The sequence below is a fragment of the Canis lupus genome, chromosome 12, assembly GCF_003254725.2.
Source record: "Canis lupus dingo isolate Sandy chromosome 12, ASM325472v2, whole genome shotgun sequence".
Taxonomy (NCBI): Eukaryota; Metazoa; Chordata; class Mammalia; order Carnivora; family Canidae; genus Canis; species Canis lupus.
The window spans coordinates 51,282,513-51,293,939 of NC_064254.1; positions in this window are offsets into that span (position 1 = coordinate 51,282,513).

Below are 11,427 nucleotides of genomic sequence, written 5' to 3' on the forward strand. Positions count from 1 at the left end.
TATTTTTTCACTAAAAGTAGAATATTATCGTTCTAAACTAAAGCAACAGAACTATTAATTACATAATAGTTTTGATCAAACCAAACATTTATTAACATAAATAGAACTGGAAAAATTTAAATGGCTATGCTAATAGAATAGACAGGCTTCACTACTGAAAGTTTGATGTTGATAGAAATACCCAAATGCTTAGGTTTGAATTATGACTTCCAATTTAAAAAAAGTTTAGTACAAATCTGTTTTTTTTTTTTTAAGATTTTATTTGTTTATTCATGAGAGGCACACACAGAGAGAGGGAGAGAGGCAGAGACACAGACAGAGGGAGAAGCAAGCTCCATGCAGAGAGCCTGACGTGGGACTCGATCCAGGGTCTCCAGGATCACACCCTGGGCTGAAGGCGGCGCTAAACTGCTGAGCCACCGGGGCTGCCCTAGTACAAAGCTGCTTAAATGTGTTGAAATATAAGTATGTTATTTTTTCCCATTAAAGTCAATGGTCGTGAAAAAGAACAACAGTTTTGAATCTGGTGTATCTAAGTCAAATTCTGATTATGTTATTTAAGTTATGTAGGCTTTCAGTACTTCAGTTTTTTTCAATTGTCAAAGGGTGTTTGTAATAGTATTTGTTTTAGGGGGTTTCTTGAATGTTACTTAAAGCACTTAGTATAGGGCCTACTTCACTCACTGTTATTTTTATTTTATTACTATTACATTGTATCATATGGCAATGTATCATTAAGACATTGTATCGTCAATACATTATTATTACATGATGTCATAGGACAGAGTCAGCCTATGAGAGTTATTGAATTTCCCCCAAGTGCTCATTTTCCTATTGAAGATATAACATATCTGTCATACTTCTGCATTACCATAGTCCATTCACTCCTCAATTCTTTTAGATAACTCTGACATGAGAATTCCTTTCTCCTTTATTTTTAATTTTCCAATGCCTCTCTTCTATCTTTACTCTCATCTGAAGACTGGGCTTCCTAATCCACTTAGAAAACTGAGAGGATCTGAGGTGGGTTTCCTTATGCTCATCTACCCGAGGACCACATGCCAACAAATGTCCCTCTTTCTTCTGTATTAAACTCTTTCTTTTCCCCTAAAACTTTTCCATTAGTACATAACTATATTTTTAAAAACTTTTTTTGTTTTCATTCAGCAGTATCTCTCATAACTCTCCCTTCTTAGAACAAAAACCAAAAAACTCCTCTAAAGAGTTGTCTTGTAATCACTGACTCTTTCATTGCTCTGCTCTCATTCTTTCTTAAAAACATGACAAAAAAAAAAAAAAAATTGGGCGTCCACCACACAACTTAACAACATTGATCCCATTGACTACAGCTGATGCTAAATCCAAGATTCAGTTTTATGTCATTATTTAAAATACAAGTCTGATTAAAAATAGCCAACAAAGGGATCCCTGGGTGGCTCAGTGGTTTGGCACCTGCCTTTGGCCCAGGGTGCAATCCTGAAGTCCGGGGATCAAGTCCCACGTGGGGCTCCCACATGGAGCCTGCTCCTCCCTCCTCCTGTGTCTCTGCCTCTCTCTCTCTCTCTCTCTCTCCATATATCATGAAAAAATAAATAAATAAATCTTAAAAAAAAAATAGCCAGCAAATTCTCTTTATTTGAAATGTTTCCTGATTTACTTCCATGCCCTTGCTACTTCCTCCTTTTAAAACTTCATTACTTGACTTCCAAGTGCTAACTATTGTAATGATAGGTCAGTCTTTCTTTTATTATTATCTGTTAACAGTAACTCCCTAAATTATCCTATCCACTACATTGACTTAAAATTCTAATATATACTTATCATTTAAGTTATATCACCTTGATTTTACCTGCAACTGCCTGTTCACCAGCATCATTTGGATGACTACAGATAATCTGAATCCTCTACCAGCCTTCCTTTGGACTGCTTTCTAGTCCCAAATATACCTTGTATGAATACTCTAAAAAAATAGCCTGCTAAGACTGAAATATTTTGCTACTATATATATATATAATATTCCATATATATATTTATATATTTGAGTATTCCAGTTAGTTATCTAAATTGAGTCCCAGCAAATAGCCAATATCAGCTTGTAACCACATGAATGAGCCATCTTAGATATTTAACCTAATTGAGTCTTCATATAACTGTAACTATGCGAGAGACCTCTTACAAGAATCCAACTGATCTTAGTCAACCACAAAACAAAGAGAAATAATAATAGGTTGTTGTAAGCTACTAAGTTTTAGAGTAGTTATTTTAGGTTTGGTTTTGGAGTCTGTTATCTGAGAATTATCATCCATGATATTGGAATAGTTTTGAGACCAAAATAATAAAACATAAACAATTTTAAAAAGATCATTCATTGATTAAACTGTTTAGTTACTGATTTATTGATTTAAATTGGCTTATCTGGAAACTTGTAAACTAGTTCTATTAATTTTTTTAAAAAATATTTTTCTAGAAGAACATAGAGCATTACAAAATCACTCAATATAAGCGGAAACCTTAAATAAAATGAAAAGTGTATTTATATTGATTATCTGAATATCATATATAACACAAGCTGAAAAAATTTTCTCAATATAGATATATAATAGAAAGATGAGTGATTAATTTATTTTTTCAACTGTTTTTGCCTCTAATATTGTGTCACTGGTATTTTTTTGATGAAATATTGTGTTCAAAATATGACATGTTATTTTTCATAAAATATTCTGGTTTCCTCTTAAAGTTTCATTCTATTTTTAATGCACTTGAAATTGTTAATTCCTTCTGTTTACTTGTCTGAAAACAAATTATGCAAAATGATATATTCTCAATTCTATATTTTCATTGAAATGTGCACATGTATAACAATCTATTGTAAAGATCCACTCATTGCTATCTTGCAGTGTCTTTATTAAGCTATTTTTGTAAGATAAAAGTTGTCAAAAAAGTTGTATCTATTTATGATTCTTTCCAGCATTTCACCAATTTTAAATACTATAAAACCTTAGACTTTTTCATTTTCACTCCATACCCAAATAGAATACGTTCATTCAATGTATACTGAACTCTATCAAAAATATTATTCCCACAAATATAAATATTTCAAAACACAAGAATGCAATGCTAGAATAAACTTTGTATACTGAGTTCTTAACATTTCTTTGTTTTTCCTGTGTTTTGTATGAATAAAATTTAGCATCATCCTGTCTGCATGCTATACTTTCAATAACTGACTTGCTAAAAGCTTCAGAAGCTGAAGATGTAGGGTGTTGCAATCACTGAGTACTTTGATTAAACATTTCTAATTTTTTATGCAACCAAAATATTACAGAATACTTTAATACAAAGATAGGAAGATTAGATTGATTAATGAAGTAATTCTTTATAGACCTAAATATATCCAAAATCAGGTTAGTGTTGTGCAACAAAGGATGAATTCCAAACAACCATGATGAGGTAGTATCTGTTCAATAACAGTATCATCAGAAAATGTAGTAAAGCTGAGTATATATATTAAAATTATTTTTAGTAACTATGGCTTATATTTCAGTTGCCAGAATAAGTGTAGCTTATTTGAATACACATAAATTATATGTGCCCTTTGACCAAGTATGATAGCATAGCTGCTTTATACATTTATTATTTTTGTAAGATTTAATTTATTTATTCATGATAGACACAAAGGCAGAGACATAGGCAGAAGGAGAAGCTGCTCTCTGCAGGGAGGCAGACGCAGGACTCAATCCCAGGACCCTGGGATGACGAGCTGAGCCAACAGCAGATGCTCAACCACTGAGCAAGCCAGGTGCCCCTTCAAAGGTTTCTTAATGTAAAACTTTGTATTTTCCCCATAAAAATTGTATTGTAAATGTTGAATTTCATCGGAATTTATGCGTTCACAATACTATCAAATATTTCAAAGAAAATTTCTAAAAGCTCAATTATGATTCCATAAATTGTATGAAGAAATCATAACAACAACACACCATTACTGTAATTAACTGATTTTCTATTTGAAGTATCTGATGATGTTGATTATCAAACTTGCATCATTTAACTGATGAAAAGTTCTGTCAATGCAATAACAGTTCTAGCTTCACTTTTTAAATACACAAGAAAGCTTAGAAATAAAGATGAGAGAACTTAATTATTAATAAGAGCTATTTTCTCCCAAAATGTTATGTTTTCAGAGTGATATACCAGCACAACCTTATGTGGCTGCTTATGGCCCATGATTTTCAAGTAGGGACTTAAAACTGCTTCTTGTATTTGAAGTTAAGGCTATTAATCTTCCACCAGGTTAGGTCTTCTTATCTGATCAATGATAGCATCGTAAACCTGTGGTAAATGGTAAATGTCAATAAGAGTTTGTGAAAGTCACATATACTGTTACTTTCCTGGGGCACAGAAATCCAGAACATAATTTTCATGTGGTTCTGGCATTCACTAAGATAGAATGAATGACTTAGAAGGAGTGATCATTTCCAATACCTTGTAAGGGACTTTCTTGTTCTCAGAGAAATCTCTGTAGTCATTGGTGACATCTCCTATGAAACCAGGCACTCTTGTTATGCTTGCCAGGCTCAAGCCCGGATCTATGCTTCCCTCAATTGCTCAGCTCTACAAGGATTGATTTGTAGATCTTGTTTGTGTAGAACTTATTTACAAAAAGGAAAAAAAAAGAATAAGAAAATTATAATAAAAGATCTAAAAGAAATGAAAAGACAAAAAAATCCTTGAAAGAAGAAATTTTTCTCATAAAAATAAGTTTAAATAGGAAAGAATTATAAAAACTTAAAAATAAAAAGTGAAACAGTAGAAACTTAAGAAAAAAAACAAATTTCTCATAAACTGGTTCTCTGCTGCTAAATGATTTCATTAGAACATTTAAAAATGAATTTTCAAAACCCTCAAGACTCTTGGTTTATCAGTAAGTGCTCCTTTATGTTGTTGGCTCAAAAGGGAGAGGATATCTGCTCTGCATCTGGGAAGACTGGAAGAAAGAGTAATAAGTTGTTGCTTGTTGCTTTTTATGTTTATCCACATGTTAGAGTGAAAACTATGCCCACTGTATGTGTCTTATTCACTACTAGAGGAAGCTAGTGCAGAATCTGGAAATATGAAAAAGAAGTCTACCAAAACCATCTCACATTATCTTAGAGTAGCAGTTAGTTAATAATATTCTTTTAAAAAATGAAAAATGTAAGACAAATCTAAATCAGGATACCAATAGAATAGTGTCAGTATCAACTGGGACTCTTCCAAGACAACTGGGATGGACATAGGATCACTTGTTTCTCAGCCTCAAGTCTACAGGCCTGTTCAATAAATGAGTAAAATATTGACATCATTTATAAATCTTTTACTGCCTAATTCCATTTGACCTCAATTTTCCTCAGCTTTCTTTAAGCATTTATGTACTTAGTTCTTTAGAGCTGGATAGTGTGGCATTTACTTTGTATATTTTGCCATTATATATTCTCCATTCAATCTTTTCAGTTTGTGTTTGTCCTGTTACCCTCGCTGGATTCTCTGTGTTCTTAAGGACTCTAACCATCCTTTGTAAATCTCCACATATAAACATTGTTGATTTACTAACTACATGGCTTTAATTTGATGTTCACTGGAAATTAATTTACATTTGATGAATATAACTTTTAATTATAAACATTTAATTAATGAGCAATCCACTTTTAAAAAAATGCCTTATGTCAAGATTGGAAGTACAGAGAAATCCAGTGTCTGTCCTGGACTGCTCTCGTTGGAAACGTATACCTTCTTTTGGCAAATCTGTTATGTAAGGGGCTCAGTTTATTCATCTGAAGTGGCAGCTACCATAGATATTTTTCCTGATCTTTTTTGATAGTTTTAAGTCCAGTTAATCTGAGATGCTGAGAATTCTTTGTAGTCTTCCTTTAAGCACAAATGGCACATTAAAAAGGAAAACAAAGTCTGCAATACTCAAGCCATCCCCCATTTTTTGATCCCCTTTACAGAATTTTGATTTACTTATCGGTAATTTATTTTTAACTCACTTTCTAAAATGATGAATTAGAAACTTTAAAATTAAATCATTCTTTTACATACACTACTGGATACGCATGACTGGAAAACTTTTTTTGATGCCACACAATTATCAGAAAAATAAAATAAAAATGAGTACATATTACCAATACAGGCATATTTAATTTCTTATACGTAATATACATGGACTACTCCTCTAATATATTTGAGTGCAGAAACTTAGTTGTCTGATAAACAGATATACCTTTTTCCCTTCTTGTTAACAGAACACTCATTTTACTTGGATAGTGATGTACTGTGTCCTTGAGAATTAATCATTCTGAGTCTCAGCAGATCATGGCAGCACTCTTTGCTGCTGCCAGTGGTTTGGTCTGAAAGTAATCATGGAATCCGTCAGGGCCAATGAAACATAAAAGGATATCTGCTAGGGATCTCCAGGGAAGATTTTATTCTTTGAAAAAGGAGTATTGCCACAAAGGAGAGGATATCTTTTTGAGTTGACCATCCTTGAGCTAGTCTTTGGAGGCAATTGCTTAAGGACATGATGCCTAAAGATCCTGTAGCCATCATGGAGGTTGCACTCATAAGAATAGTGTGAATGGTAGAAGAGTAGGACAGAAGATTCCTGAAGAAATTACTGGGCTGCTGAGCCAACTGTAGCACTGCCTAACTCTATAACTTTTTGTATAATTAATGAGCATATCATTTCAAAATTCTTTGTTAAGTCTATTTCTTTCAGGCTATTGAAACCAGTATGAGTATGTGGAGTAATAACTAATTTTTTAAAAAATGATTTAAAAAATAAAATAATTGAAACTAATAATATTTTTTCAAGAGTATTTTGCTTACATTTATCTATAAAAAGTCCAAAACCATGCTTATTCTTTCAAAAATATGTTTAGTGAACATACTGTCATTGAATATGCTTTATTGTTTTTGAAAATATTATTTTAACATATTATGATATAACTCTGTAATGTTGTACTTCTAAATTTCATTTATTTGAAGGCTTGTTTTAGTGGCTTTTATGGGGGGGATGGCATATTACTAGATTATGGGGTCCAAATGAAAGAAAAACATTGTTGGCTATCCTTTCTAAATCTAATTATTGAATGGTTAGTTCCAACTACCCATTGTACAAAGTACAGAGATCTTATTTTGAAATTTGGTTTGAAAATGTCCATGTAATTTTTCTTAAAAACTAATCGGAAGTAATTTCATGTCCATATTTTAATGAGTGTGTCCAAACCTACCACAATTCTTCATTTTGAACATTTAAAATAGTGTACAAAATCCTGCCTTGAAATTTAAATATATACCTAAAAGACTTTTTTTTATGGTTGACATAGTTATCTCATTTTTGGTAAAAAAAAAAAAAATCAGTTATGGAAACACTTTTAAACACCTATTTCCAAAAGTGCTTTCTCTAGTGTGTCATTCTTTCATTTTGATTTTCTACTTTCCCATTTCCTATTAAACTATCAACTTTGCCTATAAAATGACATTAAATATATATTTATTCATTCATCTTTCTTTTTGTGGGGAGGTGTGGAGTGTCATCTTGTATAGAGCATGTTATTGACTCACTTATACACACACTTGCAAATTTGAAACACTTTTTAATAAAGAAAAATATTTAGGTCTGACAATTCTTCCCAGTATGTTTCTATGATATAATATGATAACTCTGGCATGATACAAAGATTCTTTTTTTTCAATTTTGATCAATTACAAAATATTATTTAAAAACACGCAAAATCTGCATCGAAAATGTCTTTGTTTTTGTTTATATGAAAAATTAATCCCATGTAATACTTTGGCCATTTCTGGCTGCAACTTGCAAGGTGGGCTCTTCACTCAGCACAGAGTCTGCTTGAGATTCTCTCTCCCTTTCCTTCTGCCCCTACCACTCATGCTCTCTCTCTCTCTCTCTCTCAAATAAATAAATAAATCTTAAAAAAAGAATAATTATCCCATTTATTTACTGAGAATTCCATATATATTTTTTACTTTTCTTTTTTAACAGTTTTATTGACATTCAACTCACATATAATATAATTCATCTATTTAAAGTAAACTTAATATTTTTATTAGTAAGTTCATGGGATTGTACAATCATCACTACAATCTAACTTTAGAGCATCTTTGTTCTCCCACAAAAGCCCTAAGCAACCACTAATCTACTTTCTATCTTTATAGATTTTCCTATTCTGGATATTTCATATAAATTAAATTATACAATATGCAATTCTTTCTGACTTTTTTTGCTTAGAGCAATATGACTTTCAAGGTTCATCCATGTTGTAGCATACATCAGCTCTTCTCTCATTTCTATTGTCAAATATGATTCCTTTGTATACATAAAAGACATTTATCTATCCACTCATCAGTTGATGGACATTTGAATTATTGAAATATATGCTATATATTGTGTAAATTTTCATATTCTTATATGATTCTACCTCACTGTGCATAATTGATTGGCCTAAAATGAGGTTCTTATACAATTCTGAAAGCTACACCCTTCTCTATGACTTTTGAAAATTTTCATATCCTAAATATAGGGGTTTGGTAGCCACATTTTTCAACATGTGCTGCTCAGCATACAGAGAAGAGAGAAACAAGATGAACTAAAAATCCTGGAGGCATATTCTTGGCTGGTTTTAGTGTTGAGAGGTCTAGCAGCATCCTGCCTTTCTTGTGTGTGCCTTTCCTTTACACACACACATACACACACACACACACACGCATCAACACCAAGAAACAACACAATATTTTCTCCCTGAAACTTTACCATTTGGTAAAACAAGATGGCAGTGTAGAGTTGGATCTGAATGAGGATGTGTCAGCCTGAGAGTGAATGCTGTGGCTTTTTCCTGCTTTTTTTTTTTTTTTTTACTATGCTAAACTTCTCTCCCATAAAGTCAAATGTGGAATTCCAAGAGATTTATTTGTAGAGATTAAGGGAACCTATAAAAACTGAGCTTGACATCTTATTTCCTGGTTGGACATCTGCCTACACAGTAAACTTGCCTGTCTGCCTACTGTGCTTATGCGAGCAAGGAAAGTGAGAAAAGCAAATAACTTCAGGTAAATAATGAGGTGGAGAGAAGTATAAAAAAAGGACATCTGAGCTTCTGGAGACTTAAGTGAACACCACCAAAATTAGCTTAGCTTGAACCAGCTTGCTGCTATACCACCCAACAGGACTGGCAGGACTGGCTACCATGCTAGAGCCCTCCAACAGCAAATGTCTACTCCACCAAAAGCAGAAGTTGAGGTGCAGTTAAAAGCTTAGCCACAGTAGATATCCCTCTTGAGTGGCATATGCACAAAGGGACTCCGAAGGCTCTCAGGATGATTCACACATTAACCTGCCTGAGAACCAGCACTAGGATGCTTGCTGAATGGAGGGCATTGAGATACCAGTTTTGAATGGAAAATCAGTGATGACCAAGAAACAACAGCAGGAGCCAGATGCTTCCCTTTACAGCTCCTGAGTCCTCACTCCAACTAAGGGGGGAAGAAGGCAAAGTCAAAATGAAGGGGAGAAGAGGTGAAAGGGCCGATAAAAATCTCTCTAGCCAACACTCAGCAGACCCAGAGGGAGTGGAGGAAATGAGCAATCAACTGGATAGGTAAGTAAATTTTCACTCTACAGAATTGTTATACTTAAAAGTGACTGGAGAATCAAAAGAAAAATAAAATCATTTCAAGTGTAGGTTTTACAGTCACCGGGTTATACATGCAGCATTTCCCCCCAACATTCTCAATAACTCATTGGTGTGTGTGTTTGTGTGCATGCGCACACATTTTGGAGAGGAAGGAGACAGCTTTCACCAAAGTACACAATAGTACAGACAATGAGATGTAATGATCAGAGATCTCGTCCAAATGCTCATTTGTATAAAGTTAGAAAACAAACTCAGGTAGCATGGTCTGCCAAGGTAAGATAACCTTCTAGAAGTCATGGGTGGCCCTTGCCCTAAAGGATTGGTACACATGCCACTTCAAAAAAATTTCCTATGATTATCTTTTTTCCTAAGTTTTGTCCATTTTTCTGAGAAACCCCTTGTAAAAGCATGAAATAATGACTCTTTCTGATATAACATGAATTAAAGTTTATCTCCTGTCCTATGCTCAGCTAGGAAAATCAATGACATCTACTCTCACCACTAGCAAGTGTTTACAGGTTCTCAGTAATTTAGGCTATATGCTTTGAATGTTACCCTTTTCAAATAATCAGGAGCATCATTGGCTTGCAATGCCTTGCTTAGATACTTCACCTTACCTTAAATGCCTTGGGGAGATGATACAACTTCTATCAGGCAGGATTTTCAACTTTTTTTAGGCGCTCATTCAGGCCTGGCCCTGTGATCACCTTATGTACTGCTGACATTCAGAGAAGTTCTTGAATAAGAATAGGGATGGGAGGCAGCAGGAAGAGAGAAGAAAATGCAGTCCTGAGCAGGCCACACCAGAGTTTTATTAAGATTTGCAAAAGTGAAAGAGTTGTTAAACAAGTATTTGTGATGTTAAAACAAATATCTAAATTTCATTGTTCACATAGTTTTAAGATACATTTTTTATAATATACAGGATATTTTTGCCATTTTAAATACTGCCTTTAACCTGCATTCTTTTATAAAAGGCCACATTTAAAAAAAGAGGTCAGTATCTTTATTACGATCCTGTACAATACATAATTAACTTATAAATGATTCAGCTCAGGTAGCATAAAGAAGAATTATAGCACAGGTCTTTGTGAGTATGTGTTAACGTTATGGTCATGGCTACTGCAGGCTCCATCATACACTGATGCTCTTGAGAGTCTTCCTGGCTTTAGCTCTGAGATGCTATCTATTCGATTCTAAATCAGAAGATATTTTATTCTTAAAATCCCATATGGTTATTAATGGAAAGGCAATAAAGCAAAACAGAGCACGTGTTTTTGGTAAAATATATCTATATTCGGATCTCATGATCTCCAGGAAGTAAATAGTAGTTTACAGAGATAAGAAAAAAGAGTAATTCTTGGAATAGGAGGAAACTCCCCGAAGGATGTAGAGGCAGAGAGACGAAAAACAAAAGGATGAGTGAGGAGTAGAGTAGATGTGAGGCAGAGGAGAGAGAGCAGGTGAGAAGGAAAGGGCAGGAGGAGGAGAGGATGGGTGGAAAAGAGGAAGAAGGGGCAGAAGCAGAGGGCCGTCTTCCCATGGAGTTCAAGATTTTAAGTGAGAGAGTAAAGATGAAGCTTTTTAAAACGTTCACTGTTGGGGCATCTAGGTGCCTCAGTTGGTTAAATGTCTCTTCTTGGCTCAGGTCATGATCCCAGAGTCCTAGGACTGAGCCCCACATTGGGAGGTGGGATTGGGGTATGTGTGGAGATGGGGAGGGCTCTTTGCTCAG